General features: G+C 32.5%; 1 long non-coding RNA gene across 2 annotated transcripts; it reads right to left on the reverse strand.

Annotated features, from left to right (window-relative positions):
- Positions 1-342: 342 nt before the first annotated feature.
- LOC122294942 lies at positions 343-12115 on the reverse strand. Of its 2 annotated transcripts, none has more exons than XR_006237807.1 (2): positions 11993-12115; positions 343-1211 (listed from the first exon to the last, which is right to left on the reverse strand). It is a non-coding gene; the product is annotated as an uncharacterized LOC122294942 (long non-coding RNA). The 2 variants fall into 2 exon arrangements; XR_006237808.1 differs by lacking the exon at positions 11993-12115 and adding an exon at positions 1295-1508.
- Between the last annotated feature and the right edge of the window lie 2336 nt (positions 12116-14451).

Consider the following 14451-nt stretch of genomic DNA (forward strand, 5'->3'; position numbering starts at 1 on the left):
CACGACAACAATTAACCAAGTCAATCCATGGTGCTTATCTCATAAACTACTTGAGGTTAGCAACAAATACTAAACCAATCACATATCAAGTAATAAAGTGACTCAAACTTAGTTCCTCGTTTCCAGCGAGAATAAAACATCATAACCAAACCCCATCATTGTAACAAGTAGAACATGATTTTCCCCACAACCTAGCCTGAGACCGATTACAAGCAAATTTAAATACATAAATTTAAGAACATGATCTTTTCTTTCTTGGGATAAGAAAGAGTAAATTAAGAAGAAAAAAAAAAGCACAGGAAATTGAACAGGGCATAGAAACTCAATGGAGAGACAATAAACTGAAAATAGTAATGCCATAGTTCTGGGCTCATTCATTCACATAATTAAAGTTAACAATGCCATAGTTTTGGTCAGTTCATGCTCATTCAGCCAAGCTATTAAAGTTAAATCATTCACAACATCACTTTAGTGTGCCACCATCATAACTTCCCCAACAAAGAACACATTAAACTATTAAGACAGTTTAGTGTATGACTTGTACTGTGTTCTATACACAAAAAAAATAAAAAATAAAAAATAAAAAATAAAAACTATCCACTAGCTATGTTGTGACTTCAGGTTTTGTAGAGTATTCCATACAAAAAACTATCAAACCTGCATTCCCAAATGTGGCTGGACATAAGCTTCAGGTTTGTATTGTGTTCTAGACAAAAAAACTATTAAAAGAACATTCCCAAAAGTGGCTGCATTATTACCTTTCAAAAAATATTCATTTGCAACCCATATCAAACCCAATTATGGTTTTGTAGACCTTTGCTTCTCAAGTATTTCCAATTGAAGGCTACAAACACACTCTTGCTGCATTGGAGGCAGACTTGATGTGTCCATCCTTATAATTTCATTATCTTCTCTTTGTTAATCCAAATCAAGCCTCTCTTTTGTAAGGCGGACAATCTCTTTCCTATTTTCTTCCTTCTCAGCATTTGCTCTCTTCTATTTCTATTTATAGATGGAGATATGACGTTTTCATCTAGAATTGTAAACTCTAGCACATGAGCATCTAGAGTTACTGATCTTCTCTTAGTTTACACACTGCCCTTAGCCACAGTCTATTTCCATTTTGGATGGTGCCTTAGAATAGTCTAACAATGAAAGAAGTTGAATGTTGCAGACTGGTTACTTCGATAGAGCTCCTTTGCTTGCTCAATCTGAAAAATCAGTAAATGAGATGTGAAATATATCTAATACATTGTCATTTAAACGATGAAATTAAAGGATATTGTTTGTGCACCTTATCTTGCTCAGTAGTCCCACTTGGAGACCTTCATTTGATTTAAGCTAAGGCCCCACAAAACTTATTTGTAGTATGTTGGATAGTTGACCATCTATTTGTGAGAGAGCTGGAACTACGTTCACAAGATGTGGATTTTTTATTTTTCTCATAATATTCATGTACTCTAGTCCAAAATGAATGTTTTCAATATTTAATTGTTTTTGTTCTCTTCCCTGATGTAGTTTTTTCATTTGCTGTAATTGTCTTGCGCCCATTTATTGGAAAATTATCTAACTGTTCATCATATATAATAATATGTTGCGTATATTATTATATATGATGAATATATAGATGCTAATGATTTTATGTTTTTAGTTATCAATGTCCAAATGGATAGGCATACTGAATTGCTTGATTTATACAATTTATGAAGTCCTTGCTGTATAAATCGAAACCTCAGTAGTTGAAATGTGTGTGGTTTTAATTACCATTGATGAGAATGACATGTGATGAAATGTGTGTAGTTTTACCCTTTTAAACTATATTGTTGATACAGAGGTGCATAACCCTTTGCATTTGCAAGAGCTTTCTGTATCTAATCTCAAGTATAAGTCTTAATTGGTAATTAGATTATGGTCTAACAAACTTTTAATTAACTTTTGGTTGCAATTTAGTATTCCTTGTTATGTATGAACTTATTTGTATGGTCATACATAATCATTAATGAAAACCATTGAAGCCATTAATTAAGACCATTGAGCCATACCTATTCCTTTGTACTTCTATATATATGGGTATGATTCACTTGTATATCATTAAGTTTTGCATTGAAGAATAACTCTTTCTCTTGCAATATTCTCTCTATCTTATTATATCATTTCTCTTTTAGTTTTATAATACGTTATCAGCACGAAGGTTCTGACGAGTTTGAAGCTAGTAGTCTTCTACTTCAAGTAAGTTTTTCAATATATTTTTGTAATTTATATGAAAAGTTACATTACTTATTATTACTTGATAAAAACTCTATGTTTATTCTCTTGAGTTTGTGAATGTATTTCTTATTTATAATATAAACATACTTATGTTCCTGATGTATATATGTAGAAAATGTCAAATCTTACAAAATTGGAATTCGTTGCTCTTGATATTTCTGGAAAAAATTATTTATCTTGGATCCTTGATATTGAGATCCATCTGGATGCGATGAATTTGAGAGATACAATTAAAGAAGAAATCAAGAGTCCCGATAGGACCGTGATAAGGCAATGATTTTTCTTCGGCACCATTTTCATGAAGAATTAAAAACTGAGTATCTAACGGTGAAAGATCCACTTATTTTGTGGAATGATTTAAGGGAGAGATATGAGCACCAGAAAACTGTAATCCTCCCAAAAGCTCGTCATGATTGAATGCACATGAAGTTGCAAGACTTCAAGAGTGTTAGTGAGTATAACTCTGCACTCTTTAAAATTAGCTCACTATTGAAATTATGTGGTGAAAAAGTCACTGATGAACTGGTTCTATATCATTCCCAGAAGTGAATGGTACTAGATTTACACCATTCCCAAAAGTGAATTGTGCATCTTTTCAAAGAAACCGAGGGCGTGGACGTGGTAGGAAAAACTATAGAAGTGGAGGTCATAAAAGCAACCACATTAAAAGGGATAATAATAGATATACACCATACCACCAGAAGTGGTTCAACTCAGAGAAGGGTAAAGGTCCTCAAACCAAATTTTTAAAGAAAGATGAAGATGGATGCCATAGATGTGGTATGACTGGACATTGGTCTCGTACTTGTCGTACAGTTAAGCACTTGGTTGACTTATATCAATCTTCTATAAAAGAAAAAACAAAAAAGTTTGAAACAAATTTTGCTGAACCATCATATGCTTTAGATTCTATAGATGGAGAAGATATTACAAGTCTTGATGTTTCTGTTTTTTTTATGATTCTAGTGGTAGAGTTGATCATTTGATTGGTGATGGAAGTGTTCCTTTTTAATTAATGTATTTCCTTTATCTTATTATAAAATATTTTTTTTATATTTTGCAATATTTTGTAGTAATGAAAGTTTTATATATTTTGTAGAATCATGAGTCTTACTATTGAACTTTCTATCTCTAAGATGAATAATAGAGATGTATATCTAGCTGACAGTGCTACAACTCACACAATTCTTAAGGATAAAAAATATTTTCAAAATCTAACATTGAGTAAAACCTATGTTCATACCATTTCTGGTTCATCAAATCTAATTGAAGGCTGCGGAAGAGCTTATATTGTGTTGCCTAATGGCACCGAATTTTATATTGATGATGCTCTATTTTCTTCACGATCTAGAAGAAATTTACTGAGTTTTAAAGATATATGTTGTAATGGTTGTCATATTGAAACTACCAACGAAGACAATAAAGAGCATCTTCTCATTACTAAAATAATTTCGAACCAGAAACTCGTATTAGAAAAACTGTCTACTCTCTTATCTGAATTGTATTATACAGAAATGAGAACAATCGAATCACATGTGGTAATGCACCAGAAGTGCATTGACTCCAAAGTATTTATGGCTTGGCATGATCGCCTTGGACATCTGGGATCAATAATGATGAGACGAATAATTGATAATTTGTGTGCGCATCCCCTAAAGAATCAAAAGATTATTTTACCCAATAAATATCCATACTCTGCATGTTCTTAAGGTAAATTGATTATCAAACCATCTATATCAAATATTGTTTTTGAATCTCCATCATTTTTACAAAGGATTTATGGGGACATATGTGGACATATTCAACCATCAAGTGAACCGTTCAGATACTTTATGGTTTTAATTGATGCATCATGTTGATGGTCACATGTTTGTCTACTTTCCACTAGAAATATTGCATTTGCTAAACTTCTTGCCCAAATAATTAAACTACGAGCACAATTCCCTGACTATCCAATTAAAACTATTCGATTGGATAATGCAGGTGAATTTACATCTCAAGCTTTTGATAACTATTGCATGTCAATAGGAATAGATGTTGAACATCCAGTTGCCCACACACACACTCAAAATGGTTTAGCTAAATCATTAATTAAAAGGTTTCAGCTAATCGCTAGACCTTTACTCATGAAATCAAAACTTCCTATTTCTGCCTGGGGACAAGCTATACTTCATGCAACATCGTTGATTCGAGTTAGACCATTAGCATATCACAAATATTCACCATTACTGTGACGCCCCCAAATTCCGTTTGGGATCGGACGGACATTTGAAGCGTCGAGACATGCAACACAAGGTTACCTGCTCCCGTTCATGACATATAAGATGCAATAATCCTAACATGCATCTAACATTATGCAATATTCGCAGCGGATAATTTTTTTTTTTAGCAATACTATGCACCAAACTGAAAATATCCCAATACTTAAAACATATTTCATACATAAAGATCCATTGAATAACTAAGATCACAGCACTATTCCAAAATAGTTATGATCCAAAAGTACTGGAAATGCAACTCCATCGTACAAGTAGTAATTTAACTACTATATTAACATTAACGACGCACCGTCGTTCAGTCGACTGTGTCTAGTTGGTCAGCTCCTGGTCCTCCTTCAGGTCCTGTAACAAGATCTACCATTCGGGAGGAATGGTAGTTGGGACTACCACAGTGAGATTTGATTACAAATCTCAGCAAGTTAACAAAAAACTTCCACACAGACTAATGATGCATGGATGACAGTCAAAGCATAAATGCATAATCAAATTCATAAGTAATTAAAGAATAACTTAGCGTACAACATAGCATAATTGACATAACTTAAATTGAAACATGAACTGAACTTGACTTAGCATAAACTTGCTCTGAAACTTGAATTAACATGAAAAATACATACTCCACAGTTGTTGTGGCCCCATGTATTCTACACAAACTTGACTTAACATTAAAAATACATACTCCACAGTTGTTGTGGCCCCATGTATTCTACACAAACTTGACTTAACATGAAAAATACATACTCCACAGTTGTTGTGGCCCCATGTATTTTACGCATCACAATTGTAGTTAAATACGTACTCCACAGTTGTTGTGGCCCCATGTATTCTACACAAACTTGACTTAACATTAAAAATACATACTCCACAGTTGTTGTGGCCTCATGTATTCTACACAAACTTGACTTAACATTAAAAATACATACTCCACAGTTGTTGTGGCCCCATGTATTCTACACAAACTTGACTTAACATGAAAAATACATACTCCACAGTTGTTGTGGCCCCATGTATTTTACGCATCACAATTGTAGTTAAATACATACTCCACAGTTGTTGTGGCCCCATGTATTCTACACAAACTTGACTTAACATTAAAAATACATACTCCACAGTTGTTGTGGCCCCATGTATTCTACACATCATAATGTACTCAAGATGAAATGTGACTGGAATACGAAAGGACTGAAGTCCTGACGTAACATAATGTGACTTGAACATAACTTAGAATACATGACCAACTTGAGATAGAAACATTTCGTAACATGGCATAACATATAATAGACAACATATTTAACATGATATACTTGCAACAGTGAATATTACATGACTTGACTTACATGTAATGGATGACATACTTAGCATGACATACTTGTAATGTACAGTAATATATAACAGAATATATTATGTAACAGATAAAAATTGATGACAAAATAAATTCTGTATAATAGACAATTACATGATAACTTGACATGGCATGACACATATGATAACATACATACATACACTGTAGTTCTTTTACTTAGCACACATACACAGTAGACTGCTAGTAAGTTAAAAGCTAACTTACCTCGATCTCCGCGTTTCTTATAAAACTTCAAGTGCGATCACGAGGAACTGTAATTAGTAATTCTAAAAGTTAGAACTAAATCACTAATAATTTAAAATATGGAAAATACTAACTTAAAGAGTAAAATTTTCATTTTACTCTCTACATGTGGAAAAATGACCGTTTTACCCATAACTTAAGGATTTTGCATACTAACTCTAAAAGTTTCTAAAATTTACATTCCTCATGTAAATTTTATCCTAAACTTAAATATCAACTCAGAAAAATTTAAAACAAAACACAACTATGAAGAACACTCTATGGTTGAAACATCCATATGTCATTTCCCTTTATTTTTGTTGCAATTCATTCCAACTTCAAAACTCATGCTTAAACCAAAATTTTGCAACAAATATCTTCCAATCCTAAGTTCAAAACCATACTTAAAACATCCATTTAGAAAAAGCTAATAATCAACACCAAACTTTTTTGTAAAAAGATCCAAGCACTTGAATCACAAGTTTTGACCTTAAATCAAAACATCTCCAAGAATTTCAAAAATCAAATCTTACTTCTAACATATTCATAATATCATCCTAACATCAACCATGCTTTAAATCATCAAACTAAAGTCACCAAAATCACAAAATAAAATTTGGAGTTTTTGGTTTTACACTTAGTCCAAAAACAGAAACTTTTTCCTCAACTAGTTTTGATAAATCTCTTGATCTATGACTTATAAATATATGATCTTCAAACCAAACCATTACATGGTTTAAAAAGATGTCCTAAAACATATACAAGCTTCTAATTCAAGATCACATGGTTAGAAATTAATCAAAACATAAATTTAGCCAAGAATATCCACACTTTGGCTTATCTGAATATCTCTTTGCATAAAATTTCATATCTTTGAAACTAATATCAAATATCTTCAAAATAATAATATAACATGTATATAAGATGTTTAGGATCCTCCAATAAAATTATCAAAGTCATTAGAATAGGTTTAGACCACCAAAGAGTTAAACTTTCTCAAAACAGAAACTGTTTTTCCTCTTCCAGTTTCTAAGTTTCTAAATCTAAGAAAATCTTTCATCAAAACCTTTAATCATGCAAAAATCCTCAACCAATAGTCATATATACATGTTAACAATACTCCATAAAAATTTCGGACCAATATCTATCCATTATCTTGGTCAAAAACTCCAAACTATAACATACTCTCCAGATTCACGCCCAGAATGACCTTTCTATGGTTAAAAATACTTTTGACTGACCAAATGACCATGGAATGATACGAAAAATACATCTACGGAAACTAGACTCAAAGAGGAACAACTTATATGAAGGAGACTTTATGATAAAACACTTACAAAAGCTTCAAAATGGGTGTGCAATAGAACTCCTAAAAGCTGTCCGAGAGAGAGTGTTTGGTATTCTTTCAATGGAAAGCATAAATGAAGATAATTTCGTGGGGAGGGATGGCTGGAGATATTTGTGGATAAGATATGGAAGAGATGAGGCTGGAGTGAGAGTTAAGTGTAGGACTCTCTTACCCGAAGTGAGAGTTAAGTGTAGGACTCTCTTACCGGAGTGAGAGTGGAGTGTAGGACTCTCTTACCTAATAATATCTACAAAAATCAACTCAAGATATTTTTACCCAATAATATCCACGAAATTAGTTCAAAATATTTTCTAAATGTGGAGTAGACTTGGAAGAGTAAGGTGGTTAAAATCTTTCCATGTGTATTTTAAATCTATGTTCTTAAGATATTTTCCAAATGTGTATTTTGCTTAGGTGTCATGATCTCACACCTTGATTTCCTTCACAATTCCATCTAATGGTTTCTCTTTGTGCTAAGTATCTAATACTATTCATTATGTGTGGTTAAGATCTTGCCAAGTATCCAAATAAAATTTCGCTAACCTAATTTGGACATTTCACACTGTGATTTTGAAAACACTGCATTTAGTACGTTTACCGAGATTACTATTCACTCCAAAAATAAACGTAATAAACTTAATACTGAAAAATTCTAAATATTCAATTAAGCCTAGTGGTGTAGACTATAATGTATTCTGACACTTCTAACTATCTCAAATAATTAAAATCGCATTTCTGGCACCATAGTGAGTGATAACACTAACTATGTTGACAGGCTAAAACCTATGCGATTAGTCGATTCGTGTAAACTTACGGAATTTTCACGAGGTTCTTAAGGTCAAAAGAAATTCCACAATTGAATTTCTAGCGGGCTGTTACAATTACAGCTTGCATTTGGTCAGCAACCAAATATTTCTCATCTTCGTATTTTTGGATGTACGGTATATGTTCCAATTGCACCTCCACAACGTACAAAAATGGGCCCTCAACATAGACTTGGGATATATGTTGGGTTTGATTCTCCATCTATTATTAGATACCTTGAACCTCTTACAGGGGATATGTTTAAGGCACGTTTTGAGGATTATCATTTTGACGAATCTATTTTTCCAAAATTGGGTAATGAGAAGTCGGTGCCTGAAGCACGATAGGAAATTACTTGGGAAAATAAAACTCTTTCCCAATTTGATCCTCGTACAAAAGAATGTAAACTAGAGGTTCAAAAGATTATTCATTTGTAAAGTGTTGCAAACCAATTACCGGATGTATTTCCTGACACTAAAGGTGTGGTAAAATCATATATTCCTGCTATTAATGTTCCAGCAAGGATTGCAGTCCCTTAAGGCCAAGTTGCCAAAACAGTAATAGGTGAGTCTAAGATACGCCTGAAGCGTAGACGGCCTATTGGTGTTAAGGACAAAATTCCTTGGAAGAGAAAAATACAAAATGAATTTGGTACTCCTGAAGAGTCCATACCCACAACACAGGCCATAAGAGTAATTGATACTCTTGAAGAGACTAAATCTCCTAAAAAAGAACCTCCTGAAGAGGTATTTAATGAAATGTCTTCCCTTGAAGAGGAACAGGTACCTGAAAATAACAAGATCTCGATACATTTCATAAGTATTGGAGAAATTTTGAATAGAAATAAAATTGTTGTCGACAACATATTTTCATATAAAATGGCCCTTGACATTACCAGAAGTAATGAAGAAATTGAGCCAAGAACTGTCGAAGAATGTCGACGTAGAAATGACTGGTTAAAATGGAAATCAGCTATTGAAGCTGAATTAAACTCGCTAGCAAAGCGAGAGGTCTTTGAACTAATTGTACAAACATAAGAGGATGTAATGTCTGTTGGATATAAATGAGTATTTATACGTAAGTGTAATGAAAGTAATGAAATTGTTCGATATAAAGCACGACTTGTTGCACAAGGTTTCCTGCAGAAACCGGGGATTGATTATGAGGAAATATACTCTCCTGTTATGGATGCAATCACATTTAGATTTTTGATTAGTTTGGTAGTTACAAAAAGATTGGATATGCAGTTGATGGATGTGGTCACTGCATATTTATATGGATCATTAGATCATGACATATATATGAAAATCCTTGAAGGATATAAAATGCCTGAAGTTTCTAATCTGAGTACATCCAGAAATATGTATTCTATTAAGTTTCAAAGATCTTTATATGGGTTAAAGAAATTTGGACGCATGTGGTATAAACGTCTTAGTGAATATCTATTGAAAGAAGGATTTGAGAATAATCCAATATGCCCATGTGTTTTTATTAAGAAATCAGATTCCAGATTTGTTATTATTGCGGTTTATGTTGATGATCTAAATCTTATTGGAACTCCTGAAGAGATCAGAAGAACCACTACATATTTAAAGAATGAATTTGAAATGAAGGATCTTGGCAAAACAAAATTTTGTCTCGGCCTGCAGCTCGAGCATTTGCAAAATAGAATTCTCATTCATCAGTCAAATTATACAGAGAAAGTCTTGAAACACTTTTACATGGACAAAGCTCATTCCCTGAGTACTCTAATGGTTATTCGATCACTTAATGTGCAGAATGATCCATTTCGTCCTTGTGAAGACAATGAAGAAATTTTTCGTCCTAAAACACCTTATCTTAGTGCAATTGGAGCCTTGATGTATCTTGCAAATTGCACTCGGCCTGATATTGTATTTTCAGTTAATTTACTTGCAAGATATAATTCTGCACCAACTCGAAGACATTTGAATGACATTAAACATGTCCTTCGATACCTCCGAGGTACGGTTGATATGAGATTATTTTATCAACATGGTTCAAGTCCACAATTAGTTGGATATGTGGATACAGGTTATCTTTCAGATCCACACAGAGGTAGATCTCAAATTGGATATGTATTTACTTATGGAAATTCTGCTATATCATGAAGATCTGTCAAGCAAGCACTATCTGCTACCTCTTCAAATCACTTAGAGATCATTGCAATTCATAAGGCAAGTCGAGAATGCATTTGGCTAAGATCGGTGATCCAACATATTCAAGAAAAGTGTGGTCTTCTAGTGATTAATGATAGTCCAACAATTTTATACGAAAATAATGCTGCTTGTATTACTCAAATTAGATGAGGATATATCAAATGTGATAGAACCAAACATATTTCACCTAAATTTTTTTATACCAATAAACTTTAGGAGAAATGTGAAATTAACGTCAAGCAAATACGATCAAGTGATAATCTGGCAGATTTATTCACAAAAGCATTACCAACTGCAACATTTAAGAAGATTGTGTAGAACATTGGAATGCGGAAACTTGAAGACCTATTATCATACACTTTTCAGGGAGAGTAATGTCTTGAAAACTTGTGCTAATTGTACTCTTTTTCCTTCGATAAGGTTTTATCCCACTTGGTTTTCCTTTACAAGGTTTTAATGGGGCAATCTTAAAACACTTGGCGATATACATGAATATTGTACTCTTTTTCCTTTGCCGTTAGTTTTTTTCCCACTAGGTTTTTCCTTGGCAAGGTTTTAATGAGGTATATTCTTTATGTATGGTCATCCAAAGGGGGAGTGTTATGTATGAACTTATTTGTATGACCATACATAGCCATTAATGAAGACCATTAAAGCCATTAATTAAGACCATTGAAGCCATCAATTAAGACCTATCTTTAGCGTACAATTAAGACCTATCTTTAGCGTACAATTAAGACCATTGAGCCATACCTACTCATTTATACTCATATATATATGGGTATCATTCACTTATATATCATCAAGTTTTGCATTGAAGAACAATTCTTTCTCTTATAATATTCTCTCTATCTTGTTATATCATTTCTCTTTTAGTTTTATAACATTCCTTATGTCTATTTTTCTTTTTTCTTTTTCTTTTTTATATTTAATATTCCCACTTAACACCATGGCCTTTTCAGGCAATTGCACAGATATAAGCACTTCAAATGTAGCCCATGAACAAGCCTACAAGCATCGTGTTAATGCAGCAAACTGCTATGCACCTCAGGTTGTCACCTTATTCTAACCAGATTCTGAACTAAACACAATGAAAATCCCATAAAACTGACACAAAAACACGATTTCGATAAATGGAAGAGGTTGAATCTTGTGTGTTTGTCTTGCTACGCACAGCACTATCAAATCTAGTTTACATGTTTCATCCTGAAGAATATGACTCATAAGTGTCGATTAATTAAAAGAATTTTAAGCTTGTTCGAGAATCTAAACCATTTCATTTCAAAAGCCAACAAACGAATTTCATATAGGATGAACCAACAAATATAAAGAACATTTGTTTTGGAGATGAATTTCAAAAGCCAACATCTATTTTTGGTTGCAATTTAGGATGTTGGGCACCAATTCATTTACCCACGCAAACTCCTAGACCCACATTCTGACTAAAGCAAAATTTGTGCTTTCATGCATTTTGAAGAGAGAGAGAGAGAATCCAAGAAAGCCAAAGGAAAAACTAGAATTAGTTGTTTACCTAAGCAGTGAGAGCAAATCTTGAAGCTGAAGACAATGGATGGTCAGTAGAGTCAACGAGCGAAGTCAAGGAAGATGGAAGAGTTTTGGCACCAAACAAAGAGAAAGCGTGGGAAGTCGGAACGAAAGGGAGGGGGGCTGAAATGAAAATAAAAAGAACTTTAAAAAAAGGGGAAAATCAGCACGAGAAGGAATGAGAAATCAATTAAAAATGTTTAGATTGATAAGCAGGATGTCTACATAGACTACATGCAGAGAGATAACTTAGCAAAATGTGAACTGTTTTTAAAATATAAAATTTAATAGGGTAATATTTTAATAGCATTTCTCTATATTTTAAAGGAAAATGTATTTTACAAGCCATTGTGAGTGCTCTAATTGATTACAATGCCCTTTTCCAAAATGTATAATATGTTAGTTGGATTTTACAACAATTTCCTGGTTCAAACCTTTTCAACTTATCTTATATCAATTTATTTTATTATTACAATTTTATCAAATCTCTATATAAAATAATCTAGTTTTTCTAAATTTTAAAATAAAAATAATATTAAAAAAATATATTCTAATAACATTTTATTCAACTTTTAATTTTAATCTCAACTTATCTTATTTCATTTGTTAAAGTAAATGAGATATTTGCCTTTAGAAGTTTATTTAAATTGTTATTATTATTTATTTTATTTTTTGGCACTACATTTTTTTAATCGGATTTTTGTTAAGATCCTACTTTTCCTCTCGATTCTTATATTTTTTTGTAACGAGGTATTGTTTTGAAAGAAAAATTAGCGAGCTCCATTATAGTCAACGTCAGAGCATTCGCATCAGTCTCGCCAATGCCATATGCAAGTTTAAAATAGCCAGCATTTTAACCATTTATCATCTGCAATGGCCTAGTCAAACTTCAAAAGTTTGACATAAACTGTACAGTAATTGTAAACTGCTCGCCAACATTGGCGAGCTACTGTACCGAGTCCATGCATTAGTTTATAATTTTTTTTTTCACCCGCAACCTCCCCTTTCCCTCGGATTCACGCTTTTTGTGTTACTCGTTTCCTTTTTTTTTTTTTCTCTCTACGCCGGAGCTCCGTCGCATGGAATTGTTTTCATTTTCAATAATTGGAGAACCTCAAAACAGAGTAGAAATTGTGCTCTCGCCCGTTGCACAACCATACGCCGTCACCTATGCCGCTGCACCTCCACATCGCCTCAGAAGATGCCGCCGAGTACTTGACCAATTAGCTCTGTTTTTCGAAAGAAAAACAGAGCTACCAACCGGAGCCTCGCTTACGCCGCTGCACCTCCACATCGCCTCAGAAGATGTCGCCTAGTACTGCACGTCAGCCGCACTAACGGCCGCATCTCACAGTGAGGTTCTTCCCCTCAACGCCGTGCGATCTGTTTTCCAAATTCATCTCCGTTCTCTCTCTGATGATCACTCTATCTCTCTCTTAGTCACGGGGCCATGCAGATCGACGACGTTTTCTTCTGGCGCAGCTGACCTCCGTCAAGCCACTTGTGGGCCGCCCAGCTCTGTCGCTTGCCTCTATCTCTGTTTTCATTTTTGTTTCTATTTTTGCATGCCTCCGTCAAGCCATTTGCATAAACCGGTGTTTTGTGTTGTATAGCCAAATTATTATTTAAATATATAAATATTATATTATTATTTTTACTTCAAAATAACTAGTTCAATGTGATAGACTTAGCTAAAAGTTTTGGTTATAGCTAAAATTTGCAATTCTAGCCAAAATTTGGACTTTGCAATGGCTAGATCATTACCAATGCTCTCAAGGATACTACAATGGCTAGGTTCGGTTTGGCTGCCGATAATTCTCATATAAGAATTTTAAGTTTTAAAATAAAATATTTTAATATTATTATTATTTTAATATTTAAAAAAATTAAGCAAAAATGAAATTATATATTATATTTTGTATAAAAATTTAAAAAAATTATAATAATAAAATGAGAATTTTATATTTAAGATAAGAAATTTTAGTGACCAAAATGAATATAAACTGTAATTAATAATAAAATAATAATTTAGTGACTTTTTTTTATAAAAGTAAATTTATAAATTAATTTAATTTAATATGATACACAATAATATAAAATTAATTTTATTATAAAATAAATTTAATATATTATATAAAAATACTTCTATTTATAAATTTAGTTTTACTTTATGTTATGGAATAATGGAGGTAGCAGTAGCACTCCTCGTTAATAAATATTCACAGGTGTTAAGTCTTGTTTAATTAAATAAAATTAAAATTAAAAATTAATTAAAATATTATTAAAATATATATTTTTAAAATAAATTTATTTTTAAATTTAAAAAAATAAATTATTTATTATTTAAAAATTATAATAATTAAATTTGATGAAATAAAATAATTTATGTAATCAAACTATGCCTTTATTCAGAGATTTTAGATTTTAACAATCTTCATACGACAT

Source organism: Carya illinoinensis, chromosome 14 (genome assembly GCF_018687715.1).
Source record: "Carya illinoinensis cultivar Pawnee chromosome 14, C.illinoinensisPawnee_v1, whole genome shotgun sequence".
NCBI lineage: Eukaryota > Viridiplantae > Streptophyta > Magnoliopsida > Fagales > Juglandaceae > Carya > Carya illinoinensis.